This window comes from Odocoileus virginianus, unplaced genomic scaffold (genome assembly GCF_023699985.2).
Source record: "Odocoileus virginianus isolate 20LAN1187 ecotype Illinois unplaced genomic scaffold, Ovbor_1.2 Unplaced_Scaffold_22, whole genome shotgun sequence".
Lineage (NCBI taxonomy): Eukaryota > Metazoa > Chordata > Mammalia > Artiodactyla > Cervidae > Odocoileus > Odocoileus virginianus.
Genome location: NW_027224284.1, coordinates 385,638 through 407,423, shown reverse-complemented (window position 1 = coordinate 407,423; position 21,786 = coordinate 385,638).

Below are 21,786 nucleotides of genomic sequence, written 5' to 3'. Positions count from 1 at the left end.
ACATTCGTGCATCTAAGTACAAATAGTTGGAAAACATTGATTATCTGAAATGGGAGCATTTCTGATGGAGAACATGGCATTATTAATGGGCTTCCCTTGTAGTTCAGTCGGTAAAGAATCTGCCTGCAGTGCAGGAGACATGGGTTTGATCCCTGGGTTGGGAAGATCCCCTGGAGAAGGAAATGGCAACCCACTCCAGTATCCTTGCCTGGAAAATCTCATGGACAGAGGAGCCTGGTGGGCTGCAGTCCATGGGGTCGCAAAGAGTCGGGCACGACTGAGCGACTAACACTATGGCCTTGCTATATATATATATATATATATATATATATATATATGTATATGTATTTGCATATTGTATATATGTACTCTACATATATATACAATTCAGTAATTATAATAGAAGAAAGAATTTACCCCCGCCCCTCCCCGCTTTGAGCTGTAATCTGCCTTCCTGTAATTTACACACATTGGTCCTGGTCCTCCCTTCTGGAGTGTTACAAAAGAAGTGTGTGCATGTGTGCTAAGCTGTTTCAGTCATGTCCATCTCTTTGCAACCCCATGGACTGTAGCCCACAAGGCTTCTCTGTCCACAGGATTTCCTAGGCAAGAATACTGGAGTGGGTTGCCATTCCCTCCTCCAGGGGGTCTTCCCCACCCAGGAATCGAACCTGAGTCTCTTACATCTCCTGCACTGGCAGGTGGGTTCTTTACCACTAGCGCCACCTGAGAAGCCCACAAAAGACATATAAAATAACAAAAGTGCCTTTTACCCTTGACAGCCTGACTCTGGCGAAGTTAACATTCTGCTTCTTTCCCCTGCCCACCTGTGAGACACTGTGCGATATTCTTGACTTTTTTTCTGTGACTCTACTTCCTCATCTGCAAAATTGGAGACAATTAGTACCTACCTCATAGGACTGGTAAGAGGAATCAATGAGTCAGTATATGTAAAGGACCTGGAGTAGTGCCCAGCAAATAGAAAGCACTTTATAAGTATTAACTGTAATAATAGTAACTAATGATAGTATGATAATACTACTAATTATCATCCTTTTTTTATTAACATTATTGAACATGTGTGCCAGGCATTGCACTAAGCACTGTCACATATGCTATCTCATTTAATCTTTAAACAATTACGTTCTCACTGTTTGTTTTTTTGTTTCAGTTTAATTTCCCAAGTTATTTTGGCTCATTCTAATGTGATATATTTGTTCAAAGTCACTCACCATTCTACATGCTCCTGAATTTATAAATGTCTGAAAATACTGAATATTCTTCCTGGTGTAGCATGGAGGTATTTGACCACATCCTTCGTTCTACAATAGCTGAGATATATCTACAGATGCCTCCTAAGATCGTAGATTTCATGGATGCCATATCACACAGTTGAATCCACTTTAAGTTGCAGTCAGCTGAGAACCCCCCAATCCCTGTTAATGCACTTCTGTAAATCAGTTTAGATTTTTTAAAAGAGATTATTTATTTACTTAGTTTTAACTGAGCTGGGTCTTCATTGTTGCACATGGGCTTTTTCTAGCTGCAGTGACTGCAGGCCATTCTTTGTTGCAGTGTGCAGGCTTCTTATTGTGGTGGCTTCTCTTGTTGTCAAGTGGAAGCTCTCGGCATGTGGGCTTCAGTAGTCATGGTGCACAGGCTTAGTTGCTCTGTGGCATGTGGAATCTTCCTGGACCAGGAATCAAACCCATGTCCCCTGCATTGGCAGGCAGATTCTTTATCCACTGTGCCACCAGGGAAGTCCATCAGTTTAGTTTTAACCCAAGTGCAGAAGCTTATATTTTTCTGGGTTAAATGTTGTCTGTAAGATTCACTTCCTCATTCTTTGAATCCAGATTCAGTACATGAGCTACAAAATATTAGTTTATAGCACACTATTAGTACTAAATGGGATGATAACTTCAGCATGCTCAGGAAAGATCTAAGGGAGATCCTCAGCAAAGAGCTCTGACTCCTAATGAAACAAATAAATTCCGTTTCCCTTTGGGTGTGGCAGCCAGGAGTATGCCCTGCCAGGCCAACCTCCCTCCTTTCCTTTCTTAGGGTGGATTTACCTTCTGCCGCTGTGACTCAGACAGTAAAGAATCCACCTGCAATGTGGGATACCTGGGTTCAATCCCTGGGTCAGGAAGATCCCCTAGAGAAGGGAATGGCAACCCACTCTAGTATTCTTGCCTGGAGAGCTGATAGAAGCTAATGGTTGCCTCTGAAATCTTCCAAACCAATATAAATTAACCCTTAATGAGAACTTGCTAAACATGGAGGGCAGACAGAGAGGTATGAGGAATTAGAACCAGAAAGAAGTAATGAAGACAGTGTCTTTGTATTGGCTCTAAGTCTCTTCCTGACAGTAGATAATTTGGGATTCCTTTGAGAGCATAAAGTGAAGAGGGTTCTGCCATGGTGACAACCATTTGGTACAAAGGAATGTGGTCTGCTACTTGGCACATATGAGGGGAGGGAAGGTGATGATGATGAAATAATTCTTCCCATGGATCTGATTTGATACTGCTGATTTAGGGTCCTGTGAGAGTTAGTCTAAGGAACTCCATTTTGAAAGTGAGATGCCTCAGGCTCTGGGAGGTTACAAATTGTTCCTGTGTTCTGTGACCGCATGGACTGTAGCCTCCAGGCTCCTCTGTCCATGGGATTCTCCAGGCAAGAATACTGGAGTAGGTTGCCATTTCCTTCTCCAGGAGATCTTCCTGACCCAGGGATCAGAACCTGTGTCTCCTGCATTGGCAGGTGAATTCTTTACCACTGAGCCACCAGGGAAGTCCAGTGAGGAGCAGAAATGGGTTTTAAACCCTGGTAATATGATGAAAGTGAAACAGGAGAGTGAAAAAGTTGGCTTAGAGCTTAACATTCAGAAAACTAAGATCATGGCATCTGGTCCCATCACCTCATGGGAAATAGATGGGGAGACAGTGGAAACAGTGTCAGACTTTATTTTTTGGGGCTCCAAAATCACTGCAGATGGTGACTGCAGCCATGAAATTAAAAGACGCTTACTCCTTGGAAGGAAAGTTATGACCAACCTAGATAGCATATTAAAAAGCAGAGACATTACTTTGCCAACAAAGGTCCGTCTGGTCAAGGCTATGGTTTTTCCAGTGGTCATGTATGGATGTGAGAGTTGGACTGTGAAGAAAGCTGAGCACTGAAAAATTGATGCTTTTGAACTGTGGTGTTGGAGAAGATTCTTAAGAGTCCCTTGGACCTCAGGGAGATCCAACCAGTCCATCCTGAAGGAGATCAGTCCTGGTGTTCATTGGAAGGACTGATGCTGAAGCTGAAACTCCAATACTTTGGCCACCTCATGCGAAGAGTTGACTCATTGGAAAAGACCCTGATGCTGAGAGGGATTGGGGGCAGGAGGAGAAGGGGACGACAGAGGATGAGATGGTTGGATGGCATCACCAACTCAATGGGCATGAGTTTGAGTAAACTCCAGGAGTTTGTGATGGACAGGGAGGCCTGGCGTGCTGCGATTCATGGGGTTGCAAAGAGTCGGACATGACTGAGCTGAACTAACTAACTAATGTGACATGAGACACTGAACCTTTAACACTTTTGTAAAACTGCTACTGGGCAGTGGGCTGTAGCCATGCTTACCTGCAGTCAAGGTGGACAGCAGAGGCCTTTTCAGGGAGCAGGAGCTGAAGGTCCCAGAAGGCAGGCAGGGCAGCCATGCAAGCTAAGGAGGAAGACTGTCAGCCCTTGCCAGCTGCTGCCATGACAACAGTCCCCAGGGGCATGGCCTTTCTCTGGGAGCTCTGAGGAAGCCCAAGATAGGTCTCTGGTTTAGGGATCCCTGCTCCCTTGTGAGACTGCACTTGTGTGGCAGATACAGAGTCCCCCCCCGCCCTTGCCTACGGAGCCCCTCTCCAGCACAGACTCCATGGAGGTCTGGTTTGCCTTTGCAGGGCCCATCTGTCTGGAGATGGACTTGAAGAATTCTGCTCTCTCCAGCCCAGAGGTTCCCCCTGCTGCTACCGCCTATTCATTCTTTCCTAATGACACCCATGTCAGTACCTGGATCTCAAGACTTTCTGCCTGGAACTGTAGCAGGCCCATCCAGCCTGGGGCTCCCAGGCCTGCCTCCCCCACCCCCGCCCCAGGGGGAATAGACAGGTGGGAAATGCAGTGACAGGAGCCCCTCTCTTCTGCTTCTGGCCTCATCCTAACTGAACCAGGACACACATACACACGCATGCACACACACACACTGCAGATGTCCAGAGAAATGAGGAAGGGACACACATACACACATGCACACACCCCTACAGATGCCCAGAGAAAGAAGGAAGGGACTCTGAGGACAAAGGTGGGGGGATACCTCAGGTTTCTGGGAGATACTCAAGGGGAGGGAAGGCAGGTGCAGACCTGGACTGAAGGATGCAGTAGCAGGCTCTTGGCTGGGCAGGGCTTGGGCTGTCACTGGCTGGAGGGCTGTGGAGGCTGGGTGCCTTCTACCCTTCTCCATGCCTTTGTGTCCTCCTCCTTCTCCCTGAAAGGTGGGCTCAGGGGCTGTGGTAGAACAATGAACAAGGTCCCTTCCAGATCCAGGATGCTCTGAGTCCACACTGTTCACCAGAGTGGAGTGAGAGATCCCTTGATCTTGCTTAGGAACACCATTTGGCCTGACTGGGGGCCTTTCCAGACTGGCGGCTACTGCCTTTCCAAGAATCCAAATGAACTCAGAGCACAGAATTCTTCCCTCCTGGACCCCAGCATTCTCACAGCCTTACTCACTCTTGGCCTCTTGGACTCTCGAAAGGGTCCAAATCAACCCTAGTCTGAAGTCTGGTTGACAGAGGTAGGGACAGAGGCAGGGTAGGCTATGTAATTTGTGGCACCCAGTGTAAAATGACAATACAAGTCCCTTTGTTCAAAAAGTAAGGAAAAAAGTGCTATTAAAGATATTAACATATAAAGCTTTTCCCCCTGTGGTCTCCCTTTTGATGTTTTTTAAATAGACTTCATTTTTTAGAAGTTTTGATTTACAGAGAAATTGAGAAGATACTAGAGAGAATTCCCAAATACTCTCTACCAAGGAGCATCTTGTGCTTAGTCGCTCAGTGGTATCTGACTCTTTCTGATCCATGGACTCTAGACCGCCAGTCTCTGTCCATGGGATTCTCCAGGCAAGAATACTGGAGTGGGTGGCCATTTCCTTCTCCAGGGGATCTTCCCGATCCAGGGATTGAACCCAGGTCTCCCACATTGCAGGAGGATTCTTTACAGACTGAGCCACCAGGGAAGCCACCTTATACATTAATATAAAACATTTGTTGTAATTAATGAACCAGCATTGATACATTGTCATTAACTAAAGTCTATACTTTATTCAAAGTTACTTTTTTTTTTTTAGGTAATGCCCCTTTTTTACTTCTGGATCCTATCCAGAATACCACATACTTTGAGTTGTCATGTTCTTAGGCTCCTCTTAGCTATGACAGTTTCTCAGACTTTTACTGATTTTGATGATCTTTATAAGTATGAGCCAGGTATTTGTAGAATGACTGTCCATTTGAGATTTGTCTTGTGTTTTTCTTTTGGTTAAACTGGGATTATGGGTGTGGAGAAGAAGATCACAGGATAAACTGCCATTCTATCACATCATATCAAAGCTACATGCTATTGATATCATTTATGACCATTGATGTTGACCTTGACATTGTGCTTTTTATTTATTATTTAATGTTATTCTAAGTAAAGTTGAAAATTTTAACTATTACCATAAATTATATAGTCTCTATTCTACAATATCAGTGTTAAATGCAAATACGTGAGCACTTGACTCATATGCAAAATCACCAAAATTGCATAATTCACATTTTGTAGCTCATACATGCATATTTATTTACTTCTTAACAGAACAGCGGAAATGTTGCACAAAACACACTCAACTGTTTTTATGTTTCTTTTTGGTACATGCACATGTGCACATTCTACACATGTAAAATGGAATTGCAACTTCGGGTTGTTCTATCTTTTCTTTGTCATCATTTTCAACAGTAAGTGGTTGGCAAATACAAGGAGGTAACATATGTCCCTGATGGCTCAGTGGGTAAGGAATCTGCCTGCAATGCAGGAGCCACAGGAGATGCAGGTTCAGTCCCTGGGTTGGGAAGATCCCCTGGTGGAGGAAATGGCAACCCACTCCAGTATTCTTGCCTGGAGAATCCCATAGACAGAGGAGCCTGGGGGCTACAGTCCAAAGGGTGGAAAAGAGTCAGACATGACTGAGCACTAAGCACACATGCACAATGTATGTCAGGAAGGATATGGTTGGATTTCTTGGTCGTTTGTGTTTCTTGGAATGTGACTATATGTTGCAAGTAAGTTCTGGGTGGAATCAAGAGGGTGGCCTCTCCAGGCTATCAGCAATCATAAAAGTAACCAGATTACCAGTTTCTTGCTTTGAGTCTTGCTAAGCTCCCATTCAAGGCTCCACTGGAATTTGGTGCTCATGGGACACAGGGACTGCAACATGCAAACTGAACAGCAAGAATGACAGATAAATATACTTTGTATTTCCTTTCCTGTCCTTTTGCCAGTACTATGCTGTCTTGGTTAATACAGCTTTATAGGAAAACTCAAAGTCAGTTATTGCCAGTCTTCTGCTATTCTTTTTCAAGGTTGCTTTGACTGCTACAGATTCTGTGCATTTTCTACAGATTTTAGGATCAGCTTGTCAATTTTCACACATACACAAAAGTCAGCTGGGATCTTAATTGGAACTATACTGAATATACAGATCTGGGGAGAATTGCCACTTTGACAGTATTGAGTTCTCTGAAACATGAACATGGTATACTTTGTCATTTGTTAGGTCTTCTGTGATTACTCAGCAGTATATTGCAGTTTTCAGTGTATAAGTCTTCATGTATTTCCTAAAATTTATCCCTACTGACTTCACTTTTTTTGATATACCATCACAAATGGTATTTAAGTTTTTCATCTTCTAATTGACTATTTCCAGTATTTAAGATATATACTTGATTTACGTATAGCTACCTTTTATTCTGAGATAGTTGCCAAAATCTTGGCCCCCTGTCCACCAGTGCCAAATTAAAAAAAATGCCGAGACAGTTTGGAAAAAATAGAAAAATGGCTTTATCTTTGCCTGGCAAAGGGGAATACACAGCAGGCTAGTGCCTCAAGAACTATGTCCCCTCTCTCTAGGGGATCAGAGAGATTTTTGTATCCCAGTGAAAGTCTTGCTTTTTTTTTTTTTCTTTGCAAAGTTTCAAAACAGCCACAGCTGGTACCAGTCAACTCAGCAAGTGTTTTTGTTTTACAGTTTGGTAAAATAAACTGAAATTTTACTGTTACAATAAAAACCAAAAATTTATTGTTTGGTCTGGTGTCCCTGAAGTTATTGACCTGTGACCTTCTTTCTGAAATGCAGAATGCTACAACAGGGTGTTGGAGGAGGAGAATGCCATGTGTAGAGTATAATCTATATAGACTTAGAGTAATTAGCTTTGTGAAGGACAAGTTCAGCTACAAGTGTTTGTTAGTAGTAACAGCTAAAGAATAACCAAGATTGTTTAACTCTTGCAGGCCTGTTTGGCTGGTATGTGCCAAAGGCTGTTCACTCATTTCTGTTTTTGCTGCAACAAGACTATGCTAAATTCACTTATTAGTTCTAATAACTTTATATAGATTCTTGGCTTGGTGATTTAGTTGCTAAGTTGTGTCCGACTCTTGCGATGCTCTTCTGTCCATGGGATTTCCCAGGCAAGAATACTAGAGTGGATTGTCATTTCCTTCTCCAGGGGATCTTCCTGATCCAGGAATCGAACCCAGGTCTCCTGCATTGCAGGCAGATTTTTTTTACCAAGTGAGTTACAAGGGAAGTCCAATATAGATTCTTAGGGCATTCTGTATACATACTTATAATACTCCTGTAAATAAAGACAGTTTTACTTCCTTCCTCATCTACACACTTTCTCCCCTGGCCTTAATTGAACTAATTAAGATTTCCAGTACATTGTTGAATTGCTCTCGCTGTTATTTAGTTGCTAAGCCATGCCCAACTCTTTGGGGCCCCATGGACTGGAGCCCACCAGGCTCCTCTGTCTGTGGGATTTCTCAGACAAGAATATTGGAGTGGATTGCCATTTCCTTCTCCAGGGGATCATCCTGACCCAGGGATTGAACCTGCAACTCTTGCTTGGCAAGGGTATTCTTTACCGCTGAACTACCAGGGAAGCCCCACATTGTTGAATAGCAGTGGTGAAAATAGGCATCCTTGCATTGTTCCTTTAATAGGAGGAAAGTGTTCAGTCTTTTGCTATTAAGTATGATGTCAGCTGTAGTTTTTTCATAGATGACTTATTTCAGGCTAAGGAACTTCCTTTCTAGTCAGAATTTCCTAAGAAATTTTATCATAAGTGAGTATTGTCTTGGATCAAATGCCTTTTATATATCTATTTAAATGGCAATAATTTTTCTCCTGTATCCTGTTAGTATGTTGAATTATATTGTCATGACCAAGCTCATGATAAAGCTCATTTATTATACTTCTTATATATAGCTGGGTTCAACTTGCCAAAATTTTTAAAGAATTTTTGCATTTATGTTCATGAGGTATATTGGTATTAGATTTTGTGTAATGTTTTTGTTTAGTATCAGAGTAATTCTAGCCTCATTATGTAAGAGGAGAACTCTTCCTCTAATTTTTGAAAAGAGTCTGTAAAATTGGTATTATTTCATCCTTGAATGTTTGATAGAATTCATTAGTGAAGATATCTGGGCCTGGAGTTTTCCTGGAAGTTTTTAATAAATTAATTTTTATATAGATACAGGGAGTGGCATGCTGGACCTGGCATGTACTAGCTAATTGAAAGCTGATTGCTTACATCTCTTAACAAATCTGCATTCAGTGATCACATTGATAGCTTAAAATTGGCCATGGTTTACACTGTAGAAGCTAGATATGCTTATAAATTAATGACTTTATTTTCTTCTAGAGACCTGATGGTTAAAATCCATTCTTCTGTTCAGGTCTTCAATTTTTTAAAAATTTTGTGTATTTATTTTTGGTTGTGTTGGGTCTTTGTTGCTGCTCTTGGGCTTTCTTTAATTTGCCACAAGTAGGTGCTATTCTTCATTGCGGTGCATGGGCTTCTCATTGAGGTAACTTCTCTTGTTGCAGAGCATGGGCTCTAGGTGTGAGGGCTTCAGTAGTTGCAGCACAGGGGCTCAGTAATTGTGGCTCACAGGCTCTAGAGCACTGGCTCAGTAGTTGTGGCACATGGGTTTAGTTGCTCCAAGACATGTGGGATCCTCCCAGGCCAGGGATCGAACCATGACCCCTGCACTGGCAGGCAGATTCTCAACCACTGGACCACCAGGGAAGCCCCTTCAATTTCTTTTTGAGTGACTTTGGCAATTTGTATCTTTCTGGGAATTCGACAATTTTATGTGTGTCATTGAGTTTACTGATATAATTGTTACTCATAATATTACACTTACTATCCTTAAAATGTCTGGAGTATCTGTAATGATGGCCTCTTTCATTCTTTTTTAAAAACAGTTTTATTGAGGTATTATTCACATATCATACAATTGAAAGTGTACATTTCAGTGGTTCTTAGTATATTTGCAAATATGTGCAACCATCATCACAGTCAATATTAGAACATTTTCATCATCTCAGAACAAAAGTCCATACACTTTAGCTATCACCCATCAGCCCCCTCATTCTCCCCAAACCTAGGAAACCACTCTTCTACTTCATGTTTATATGGATATACCTATTCTAGACCTTTCATATTAATGGAATCACATAATATGTGGTCTTTTGTGACTGGCTTCTTTCACTTAGCAGAATGTTTTCAAGGTCCATAAATGTAGCATGTGTCAATACTTTATTGTTTTTTATAACCAAATAATATTCATCATCTGGATGTACCATACTTTAAAATCAATTGATGGATGGACATTTGCATTGTTTTTGTCTTTTAGCTATTATGAATAATGCTGCTTTAAACATTCATATACAAATTTTTGTGTGGACATATATGTTTTTGTTTCTCTTGGGTGTATAACTAGGAATGGAATTGCTGTGTCATATGGTAGCTCTGAGTTGTGTATTTAGAGTCATCTTGCTGCAGTCCATGGGGTCACAAAGAGTCGGACGCAACTGAGCAACTAAACTGAACTGAACTGTCAGTGTCTACAGAGATGATCACAGGGATTCTGATAGGGAGTGCATTTAATCTGTAAATCAAGTGGGGATTATTGTCATTTTAACAATATTAAGTCTTCTGATTCATGGAGACGAGATGTTTTTCCATGTTTAGAGCTTTAATTTCTTTCAACAGTGTTCTTAAATTCTTTTTTTTTTTCATTTTGGTTGCACTGGATCTTGGTTACCTCATGGGCTTTTTCTAGTTGCAGGGAGCATGGGCTACTCTTCATTGTTGTGCACAGACTTCTTATTATGGTGGCTTCTCATATTGCAGAGAACAGGCTCTGGGCATGCAGACTTCAGTAGTTGTAGCACACAGGCTCAGTAGTTGTGGCACATGGGCTTAGTAGTTGTGGCGCACAGGCTTAGTTGCCCCATGGCATGTGGAATCTTCCCAGACCAGGGATCGAACCTCTGTCCCCTGCATTGGCAGGTGGATTCTTATCCACTGTACCACCAGGGAAGTCCTGTTCTTAATTTTTTTTAATGTATAGTTCTTATACTTTTGTTAAATTTATCACCAAGTATTTTATTTTTTGATGCTACTGTAAATGGAGTTGATTTCTTATTTTCACTTTTTTGCAAGTATATATATATACAGTTGATTTTTGTATATTGAAATTGTATTCTGCCACCTTGTTGAACACATTTATTAGTTTTAATAGTTTTTCAGTGGAGAAGGAAATGGCAACCCACTTCAGTATTCTTGCCTGGGGAATCCTGTGGACAGAGGAGCCTGGTGGGCTGCTGTCCATGGGGTCGCACAGAGTCAGACACAACTGAAGCGACTTAGCATGCATGCATGCATTGGAGAAGGAAATGGCAACCCACTCCAGTATTCTTGCCTGGAGAATCCCAGGGACGGAGGAGCCTGGTGGGCTGCCATCTATGGGGTCACACAGAGTCAGACACAACTGACTTGACTTAGCAGCAGCAGCAGCAGCAGCAATTTTTTAGTGGATCCTTCAGGATTTTCTATATAAAATCATGTCATCTGTGAATAAAGATAGTTTTACTTCTAGCCTTTCCAATCTGGATGCCTTTTCTTTCTTTTTCTTGCCTGTCATAGCTAGAACCTCCAGCACAATGATGAATAGAGGTGGGAAGAGCAGACATCCTTATATTCCTAATCTTAAGGGGAAAACATCCAGTCTTTCACCATTAAGTATGTTAGCTGTGCATTTTTTGTATATGCCATTTGCCAGGTTGAGGAAGTTGTCTTCTACTTCTAGTGTGTTGTGTGTTTTTTTCACAAAAAGATATTTGATTTTTTAAAATACCTTTTTTTTGCCCCTTTTCAGATTATCATGTGGTTTTTGTGGGTCTTTTGTTTGTTTATTCATTTTATTTTTGGCTGCACTGCATCTTCATTGCAGGACATAGGCTTTTTCTAGTTGCAACAAGGGGGGGCTACTCTTTGTTGCAGTGTGTGGGCTTTGTGCAGTGTTCTCATTGTGGTGACTTGTTGTGAGGTGTGCAGGCTTCAGTAGTTGCACCACTGAGGCTCAGCAGTCTCAGCTCGTGGGCTTAGTTGCCCCACAGCATGTGGCATCTTAGTTTTCTGGACCAGGGATTGAACCCGAGTCCCCTGCATTGACAGGTGGACTTTTAACCACTGGACCACCAGGGAAGTCCCTGTGTTTTATTCTATTGCTATGGCGTTTTACATTAGTTAAATTTTGGATGTTAAGCCAACCTCACACTCTTGGGCTTCCCTTGTGGCTCAGATGGTAAAGAATCCACCTGCAATGCGGGAGACCTGGGTTTGATCCCTGGGTTGGGAAGATCCCCTGGAGAAGGGAAAGGCTACTCACTCTAGTATTCTGGCCTGGAGAATTCCATGGACTGTATAGTCCATGGGGTCACAAACAGTTGGACACAACTGAGTGACTTTCACTTTTCACACTCCTGGAATAGATCCCACTTGTGTAATTCTTTTTATATGTTGCTAAATTCACGTTTTGGTATTTTTGTGGTAGATTTTTGCATCCATATTTATACAAGATATTAATCTGTAGTTTCCTTTTCATGTGGTGTCTTTGTATGGTTTTGATAACAGGATAATACTGACCTCACAGAATGAGTGAAGAAGTATTCTCTCCTCTTGTATATTTTAGAAAAAATTGTGAAAGAGTAGTAGTAATTCTTCTTTATATGTTTGGCATAATTCACCGGTGCAGCAATCTGGGCCTAGACTTTTCCTTTTGGGTAGCTTTTTGTTTTCTAATTAATTCTCTTTACTTTTTATAGGTATGTTCTTATTTCCCATTTTGTCAGTTTTGGTAGTCTGTGTCTTTTTAGGATTTTGTTCATTTCATCTAAGTTATCTAATGCGTTGGCATACAGTTATTCTTAGTATTCCTTCATAATCCTTCTATTTCTCTAAAGTCAGTAGTAATGTCCTCTCTTTCATTTCTGACTCTAGTAGTTTGAGTTTTCTTTATTTTCAGTCTATAGGTTTGTCAATTTTGTTGATATTTACAGAGAACCAGCTTTTAGTTTTATTGATTTTCTCTGCTGTTTTTCTATTCTCTGTTTCAATAGTTTCTGTCTAGTCTTTATTACTTCCTTGCTTCTGTTTGCTTTAGGTTTAGTTTGCTCTGTTTTCTGAGGTATTATGGTAAAAGGTTTGGTTACTGATTTGAGATCTTTCTTCTTTTTTAATATAGGCATTTACAGCTGCAACACATTTCTTCTAAGCCTTGCTTTAGCTGCATCCCATAAGTTTTGGTATGTTGTGTCTTTATTTTCATTCATCTCAATATAATTTAATTTCCTTTTTTATTTCTTCTTTGATCTATTGGTTATTTAGGAGCATGCTGTTTAATCTCCATGAATTTGTGCTTTCCCCAAATTTCTTTCTGCTTCTGTTTTCTACTTTCCATGTTAGCAGAAAACATACTTAATAGTATTTCCAATCTTTCAAGTTTATCATGGTTCATGATAAATATATCATGGCTGTTTTGTCAACTAGCATGTGGTCTATTCTGGAGTATATTCCATGTGTACTTGAGAAGAATCCTATTGTTGTTGAGTGGAGAATTCTATAGATGTCTATTAGTTCTAGTTGGTTTATAATGTTGTTCAAGTTTCTATTTTTTGTTGGTCTGCCGCTTAGTTGTTCTATACATTATTAAATATTGAAAATCTCCAACCATTGTTGAACTGTCTACTTTCCATTTATTTTTGTCAATTTTTTATTCTTGTATTCTAATGCTCTATTATTAGGAGCATATATGTTTATAACTATTATATCTTTCTGATAGATTGATCCTTTTATCATTATAAAATGTCTGTCTTTACTAACATTTTTGTTTTAAAGTCTATTTTGTCTGATATTATAGTCACTTCAACTTTCTTATATATCTTGTATATCTTTCTTATCTGCTTGTATATGTATATACATATATATGTATATATACATATATTTATATGTATAAATGTGTATATATATGTATATATAAATATATATATATTTAGCTGCTTGTATATCTTTTTTATCCTTTTACTTTAAATCTATTTGCATCTTTGAATTTGAAGTGTATCTCATGCAGATAGCATATTACTATGCTTTATTATTTTTTAATATTTATTTTATTTATTTGGCTGTGCTGGGTCTTAGTTGTGGCATGCAGGATCTTCAATCTTCATTGTGGCATGTGGAATCTTTAGTTGCAGCACTCAAACTCTTAGTTGCAGCTTGTGGGATCTAGTTCCAGGCCCCCTGCATTGGGAGTACAGAGTCTTAGGCACTGGACCACCAGGAAAGTCCCTAGCCTTTTTTTCATATCCAGTCTGACAACTCTATCTTTTATTGTATATTTTAACCCATTCACACTTTCTATTAATACTGATATAGTTGGATTTACTTCTGCAATTTTACTTTTTGTTTTCTATGACTCATATTTTTTTTTGTTCCTCTGTTCCTCTTTTGCATTAAGTGAATATTTTCTAATGTTGCATTCTAATTTCATTAACTTTTTGGCTATTTTTTTTTAGTTATTTACTATATACATATTAACTTACCAGAATGAGCTGCGGATTTATAACTAATTTAATTCTAGTGAGATACAGAAAAAATTATTCCTGTGTAACTATTCACTTTACCCCGTTCTGAGATTTTATTGTTTTACATATATATGTATATACTTTTATTTATATATATATGTATATATATATACATATATATGTAAGAGTCAGGCACAACTGAGCAACTGAGCATGAGCATGAGATACTTATATATATGACACCTATATATCTTCAAACCCAACAATATATTGTTATAATTATTACTTTATATAACTTAGGAGAGAAGGAAGGAAAGCTAGTATATATTCACAGCTTTTGTTATATCAACCTTCTTATGTATTATTTCTGGGTCTCTTCACTTGGCTTCTCTGGATTCGAGTTACTATTGTGAGAGAGTCAATTCCTAGGCAGGTTGAAAAGAAGTCTGGGGTCCCTGAGGAGTAGAAAGAGGTCTGGGACTCTCAAAGCGGAGATCAGTTCAGTTCAGTCACTCAGTCGTGTCCAACTCTTTGCGACCCCATGAATCGCAGCATGCCAGGCTTCCCTGTCCATCACCAACTCCTGGAGTTCACCCAAACTCATGTCCATTGAGTCAGTGATGCCATCCAACCATCTCATCCTCTGTCGTCCCCTTCTCCTCTTGCTCTCAATCTTTCCCAGCATCAGGGTCTTTTCCAATGAATCAGCTCTTCACATCAGGTGGCCAAACACAGTATTGGAGTTTCAGCTTCAACATCAGTCCTTCCAGTGAACACCCAGGACTGATCTCCTTTAGGATGGACTGGTTGGATCTCCTTGCAGTCCAAGGGACTCTGAAGAGTCTTTTCCAACACCACAGTTCAAAAGCATCAATTCTTCGGTGCTCAGCTTTCTTTATAGTCCAACTCTCACATCCATACATGACTACGGGAAAAACCATAGCCTTGACTAGACGGACCTTTATTGACAAAGTAATGTTTCTGCTTTTTAATATGCTGTCTAGGTTGGTCATAACTTTCCTTCCAAGAAGTAAGCATCTTTTAATTTCATGGCTGCAATCACCATCTTCAGTGATTTTGGAGCCCCCAAAAATAAAGTCAGCCACTGTTTCCCCATCTATTTGCCATGAAGTGATGGGACTGGATGCCATGATCTTAGTTTTCTGAATGTTGAGCTTTAAGCCAACCCTTTTTCACTCTCCTCTTTCACTTTCATCAAGAGGCTCTTTAGTTCTTCTTCACTTTCTGCCATAAGGGTGGTGTCTTCTGCATATCTGAGGTTATTGATATTTCTCCTGGCAGTCTTGATTCCAGCTTGTGCTTCATCCAGCCCAGTGCTTTGCATGGTGTACTCTGCATAGAAGTTGAATAAGCAGGGTAACAGTATACAGCCTTGAGCTATGCCTTTTCCTATTTGGAACCAGTTCCATGTCCAGTTCTAACTGTTGCTTCCTGACCTGCATACAGGTTTCTCAAGAGGCAGGTCAAGTGGTCTGGTATTCTCATCTCTTTCAGAATTTTCCATAGTTTATTTTGATCCACACAAAGGCTTTGTCGTAGTCAATAAAGCAGAAATAGATGTTTCTCTGGAACTCTTTTGCTTTTTCGATGATCCAGCAGATGTTGGCAATTTGATCTCTGGTTCCTCTGCCTTTTCTAAAACCAGCTTTAACATCTGGAAGTTCACGGTTCACATATTGCTGAAACCTGACTTGGATAATTTTGAACATTACTTTACTGGTGTGTGAGATGAGTGCAATTTTGTGGTAATTTGAGCATTCTTTGGTATTTCCTTTCTTAGGGATTGGAATGAAAACTGACCTTTTCCAGTCCTGCGGCTACTGCTGAGTTTTCCAAATTTGCTGACATATTGAGTGCAGCACTTTCACAGCATCATCTTTTAGGATTTGAAATAGCTCAATTGGAATTTCATCACCTCCACTAGCTTTGTTCGTAATGATGCTTCCTAAGGCTCACTCAACTTCACATTCCAGGATGTCTGGCTCTAGGTGAGTGATCACACCATAGTGATTATCTGGGTCATGAAGATCTTTTTTGTACAGTTCTTCTGTGTATTCTTGCCACCTCTTCTTAATATCTTCTGCTTCTTTTAGGTCCATACCATTTCTGTCCTTTATTGAGCCCATCTTTCCCTGGAGAAGGAAATGGCAACCCACTCCAGTACTCTTGCCTGGAAAATCCCATGGATGGAGGAACCTGGTAGGCTGAAGTCAATGGGGTCACAAAGAGTCAGACACGACTGAGTGACTATCTTGTCTTTTGCATGAAATGTTCCCTTGGTATCTCTAATTTTCTTGAAGAGATCTCTATAATCTTTCCCATTCTGTTGTTTTCCTCTATTCCTTTGCATTGATCCCTGAGGAAGGCTTTCTTATCTCTCCTTGCTATTCTTTGGAACTCTGCATTCAAATGGGTATATCTTTCCTTTTCTCCTTTGCTTTTAGCTTCTCTTCTTTTCACAGCTATTTGTAAGGCCTCCTCAGACAGCCATTTTGCCTTTTTGCATTTCTTTTTCTTGGGGATGGTCTTGATCCCTGTCTCCTGTACAATGTCATGAACCTCTGTCCATAGTTCATCAGGCACTCTGTCTATCAGATCTAGTCCCTTAAATCTATTTCTCACTTCCACTGTATAATCATAAAGGATTTGATTTAGGTCATACCTGAATGGTCTAGTGGTTTTCCCCACTTTCTTCAATTTAAGTCTGAATTTGGCAATAAGGAGTTCATGATCTGAGCCACAGTCAGCTCTCAGTCTTGTTTTTGCTGACTGTATAGAGCTTCTCCATCTTTGGCTGCAAAGAATATAATCAATCTGATTTTGATGTTGACCATCTGGTGATGTCCATGTGTAGAGTCATCTCTTGTGTTGTTGGAAGAGGATATTTGCTATGACCAGTGCGTTCTCTTGGCAAAACTCTATTAGCCTTTGCCCTGCTTCATTCTGTACTTCAAGGCCAAATTTGCCTATTACTCCAGGTGTTTCTTGACTTCCTACTTTTGCATTCCAGTCCCCTATAATGAAAAGGACATCTTTTTTGGGTGTTAGTTCTAGAAGGTCTTGTAGGTCTTCATAGAACCGTTCAACTTCAGCTTCTTCAGCATTACTGGTCAGGGCATAGACTTGGATTACCGTGATATTGAATGGTTTGCCTTGGAAATGAACAGAGATCATTCTGTTGTTTTGAGATTGCATCCAAGTACTGCATTTCGGACTCTTTTGATTATGATGGCTACTCCATTTCTTCTAAGGGATTCTTGCCCACAGTAGTAGATATAATGGTCATTTGAGTTAAATTCACCCATTCCAGTTCATTTTAGTTCGCTGGTTCCTAGAATATCGACATTCACTCTTGCCATCTCCTGTTTGACCACTTTCAATTTGCCTTGATTCATGGACCTAACATTCCAGGTTCCTATGCAATATTGCTTCTTTACAGCATCAGACCTTGCTTCTATCACCAGTCACATCCACAACTGGGTGTTGTTTTTGCTTTGGCTCCATCCCTTCATTCTTTCTGGAGTTATTTCTCCACTGATCTCCAGTAGCATATTGGGCACCTACCAACCTGGGGAGTTCATCTTTCAGTGTCCTATCTTTTTGTCTTTTCATACTGTTCATGGGGTTCTCAAGGCAAGAATACTGAAGTGGTTTGCCATTCCCTTCTACCAGTGGACCACATTCTGTCAGTGGAAATAGGGGTCTGGAATTCTCAAGGAGGAGGAAAGGACAAACATCTTTTTTTTCTCTACATTCCTTAGTCTTAGTCACATAAAACTTTTTTTTCTTTAAGCCCAGAACTGATGATTACACAACAAACAACTCAGTTTAAACTCTGTACTAAGGATTATATAACAACAATGTATCCTGCTTGAGGACAGTTTCTCCTTCCTGAAAACCTTCTGGCTAATCCTGTTATCTTAAAATGTAAATTATGGGAGTGGGTCTAGTAAGATCTTTACAACCTTGAGACATTCTTTTGATTTATTGTAATAACTAATTTAAAAAGTATATAACTCCCTTGCTAACACTAGTGAGGGGGGCACTCTCCATCCCCCTTCTGATGTCTATGTCAGAAGCTTTCTCTGTCCCTTTTCTTACTTTAATAAAACTCTGCTACACAAAAGCTCTTGAGTGATCAAGCCTGGTCCCTGGTCCCGAAGCTAAATCTTCTTCTTCGGAGATCAAGAATCCATAATCTATCAGCATAATCAATTGGGAGTCATTTCTTTAACAAATATAGAGCTTAATAATGTCTCACATTTCTCTGAGGCTCTGAACATTTTTTGTCAGCTTTCTTTCTTTCCATTGTTCAGATTGATTAATATCTATCAGTTTATCTTCAAGTTAACTAATTAGTCTGCCTGTTTAAATCCACTGTTGAATTTTTCTTTTCAGTTATTGTAACTTTCAATTCATATCTGAATTTGTATTTGTTTTCTTTTTAATTCTCTTTATTGGTTTCATATTGTCATCACATCTTCCTTTAATTTTTTAATCATTTTTTTAGTTCTGTGATTACATGTATAGCAGGTACTTTGAAGTCTTTGTTAAATCTGAAATATGTTCATTCTCACAGGCAGTTTTTTTCTTCCCACAGGCAGTTTCTGTTGCATGTTTTTTTTTCCCCTGATATATAGGTCATACTTTCTTCTTGCTTTGCATGTCTCATAAATTTTTTTGAAAACAACATATTAGATAATATAGCAACTCCTCCTCCCCATGTGGGGCTTGTTATTGTTTTTTCAAGGCTGTTTAGTGACTAGCTAGGTAATTTTAGATAATTTAGATTATTTTTGGTAATCCAGCTAGTCTCTAAATAAGTGATGCCTGTGCCCATACACATAAGATGTGTGAGACCTCTTTTGTTGTTCCTCAGTGTGCATAGCTTTAGGTATGCCCACAGTCACCTTGGAATGACAGTGCTTTTTGGCAGGACTCTCTTTGTCCCTGACCAAATGCAACAACTAATTGCCACTAAAACACCACTAATTGCCTGCTGATTGCATTACTGTTTTCAACAATACCCTGAGGCATAAATTATTCTGCAGACTGAGATTAGTTCTGCTCTCAGGCCTCCTAGCTCTGTCTTTCCAGGTTTTCTCTGGTAAATGAGTTGACCTACAGTTTAGTTTGTATTGCCAATGAATCTATCAATGTCCTCTCAATTGCTTTTTACCATGTGTGGTGTTATGTGACACCATTTTTGATATCAAAGGCAGTGCGTTTTTTCAGCAGCAGCCAATTTTCTGATTCTCCAGCGCCAACTGGCCTGCTGATTGCTCTATTGTTTTCAACAATGTCCTGAGGCATAAATTGTTCTGCAGACTGAAATTAGTTCTGCTCCCAGGTCTCCTCCCAGCTCTCTCTTTCCCAGGTTTTCTCTGGTAAATGAGCTGACAAGCAGTTTAGTTTCTATTTCCAGTGAATCTATAAATGTCCTCTCAGTTGCTTTTCACCATGTATGGTATTACCTGACACCATTTTTGACAACAGAGGCAGCATGTTTTTCAACACTAACCAGTTCTCTGAATTTTCAACCCCAACTGGGTGTCCTGCAAGTCAATTCAATTCTGAGACTAACATCACTAGTTAAAGATTGAGTCCTACAAGAATGTCTCCACTTCAGACAGCAGCCACAAATGGGGTGCCCTGGTTGCCTACACTTCTGCCCTGCCAACGACAAATTTGGGGATGCCCATGACCCTCTCCTCAGTTTCAATAATTTACTTGAACAACTCACAACCCTCAGAAAAGTGCTTTAGTTTCTAGTATTGATTTTAAATGATACAACTCAGGCATAGCTAAATGGAAGAGAGGCATAGGGCAAGGTATTGGGGGGAAGTAGAAAGGCAGGGTTTCTTTGCTGTCTTTAGACACACCACTTTCCTAGCACATTCATGTGTTCTCCAACCCAGAAGCTTCCCAAACCCTGTCATTTAGGGTGGTTTATGAATGTTTTATTACATAGGAATGATTGATTAAATCAACCAATGGTGACTGAACTCAATCTGCTGCCAAAAAAAAAAAATAGAAATGAGTTTTTTTTTTCCTCTCTCCTGAAAAACAAGGAAAATAAAAGGAACAATGAACAGGCTAGAGAAGAAACATAAACTGGCCTGAAAGAGCTAGCTAATTTTAGTTTTAACTATTACTAATCTGGATTTCCTTGGTGGCTCAGACGGTAATGCGTCTGCCTACAATGTGGGTTCAATCCCTGGGTTGGGAATATCCTCTGTAGAAGGAAATGGCAACCCACTCCAGTATTCTTGCCTGAAAAATCCCATGGACAGAAGAGCCTGGTAGGCTATAGTCCATGGGGTCGCAAAGAGTCAGACATGACTGAATGACTTCACTCACTATTATTAATCTGTAGTGTCTGTACTAGATCTGTTCTTCAGAAAGCTAACCTATCACCCCCTAATGCTGTGTAAATTATATCCTGCACCTGGTATTTACCTTCCCTGCACTCTCTAGTAGCAGATTACCTCTTATAGCTGTTTACATTTCAGAAAGAAGGTCACAGGCCAATAACCCAGAAACGAATGGACCCAATTATCAGGCTGCCTGATGCCAGCAGTGACTATTTTATAAGCAAGAAGAAGAAGAATACAAAACCTTCACTCACTCTGGACTATGACTTCCACCTATAAGATCCCCAGTACCCCAGGAAGGAGTACACAGTTCTTAGCACTAGCCTACTGTGTTTCCCTTTTGTCAGGCAAAAATAAAACTACTCTTAAAAAAAAAAAAAAAAAAAAACTACTCTTTTCTATTTCCTCCATACTGTCTCCGTATTTCTATTTGGCATTGGTGGACATGGAGCCAAAATTTTTGGCAGGAAATCTCCAGTCCTTCCCTCTCCAGAGGTCAGGGAAGAGGGGTGGGATGTTAAGACTGAAAGTTTCAGCTGTGGATTGAAAAACAATGCACAACCTAAAAGTTGAGAATTGTGTTTTATTCAGTGGCCTTGCTGAAGACTATAGCCCAGAATATAGCCTGTCAGATAGCTCCAAGGAACTGTTCCAAAGAGATAAGGCAGGAGCCACGATATATGGGAGTTTTTATTGAAAAACAAAACCAAAAACAAACACGTGTACTTGAACATCAAAAGTTATTGTTAATCACAAAAACAGACATCTCAAGTTAATGATTTTAGTGCTTTTCTATGTATACAAGAGTCTGGGCTCACTGAAATTTTTCCTTTGATATGAATCTTAACTACCTAGGGCCAGTGTCCTGTTTTTCTTCATCCTGAATTCCCCTCTGGGTGCACCGTTGTAGGTGGTTGCAGTGGCTGATGGCTTGGTAGTAGGCAACATCTTGTCTATCTGAATGGCAGGTAACATTTTTTTTGTCCACATATCCCTCTAATAATTTATTTGGTCCTTGTGGTGGCCAGCCCCTAACCTGAAGGTATCTGGGGACTCACCATGAGTTACCTCATTAGTATAAACTCAGGTGTTATCTGAGAGCTCCAGTTTATCATCATCCTCAATAAAATATGTCATTTTCCATCATTTTCATTTT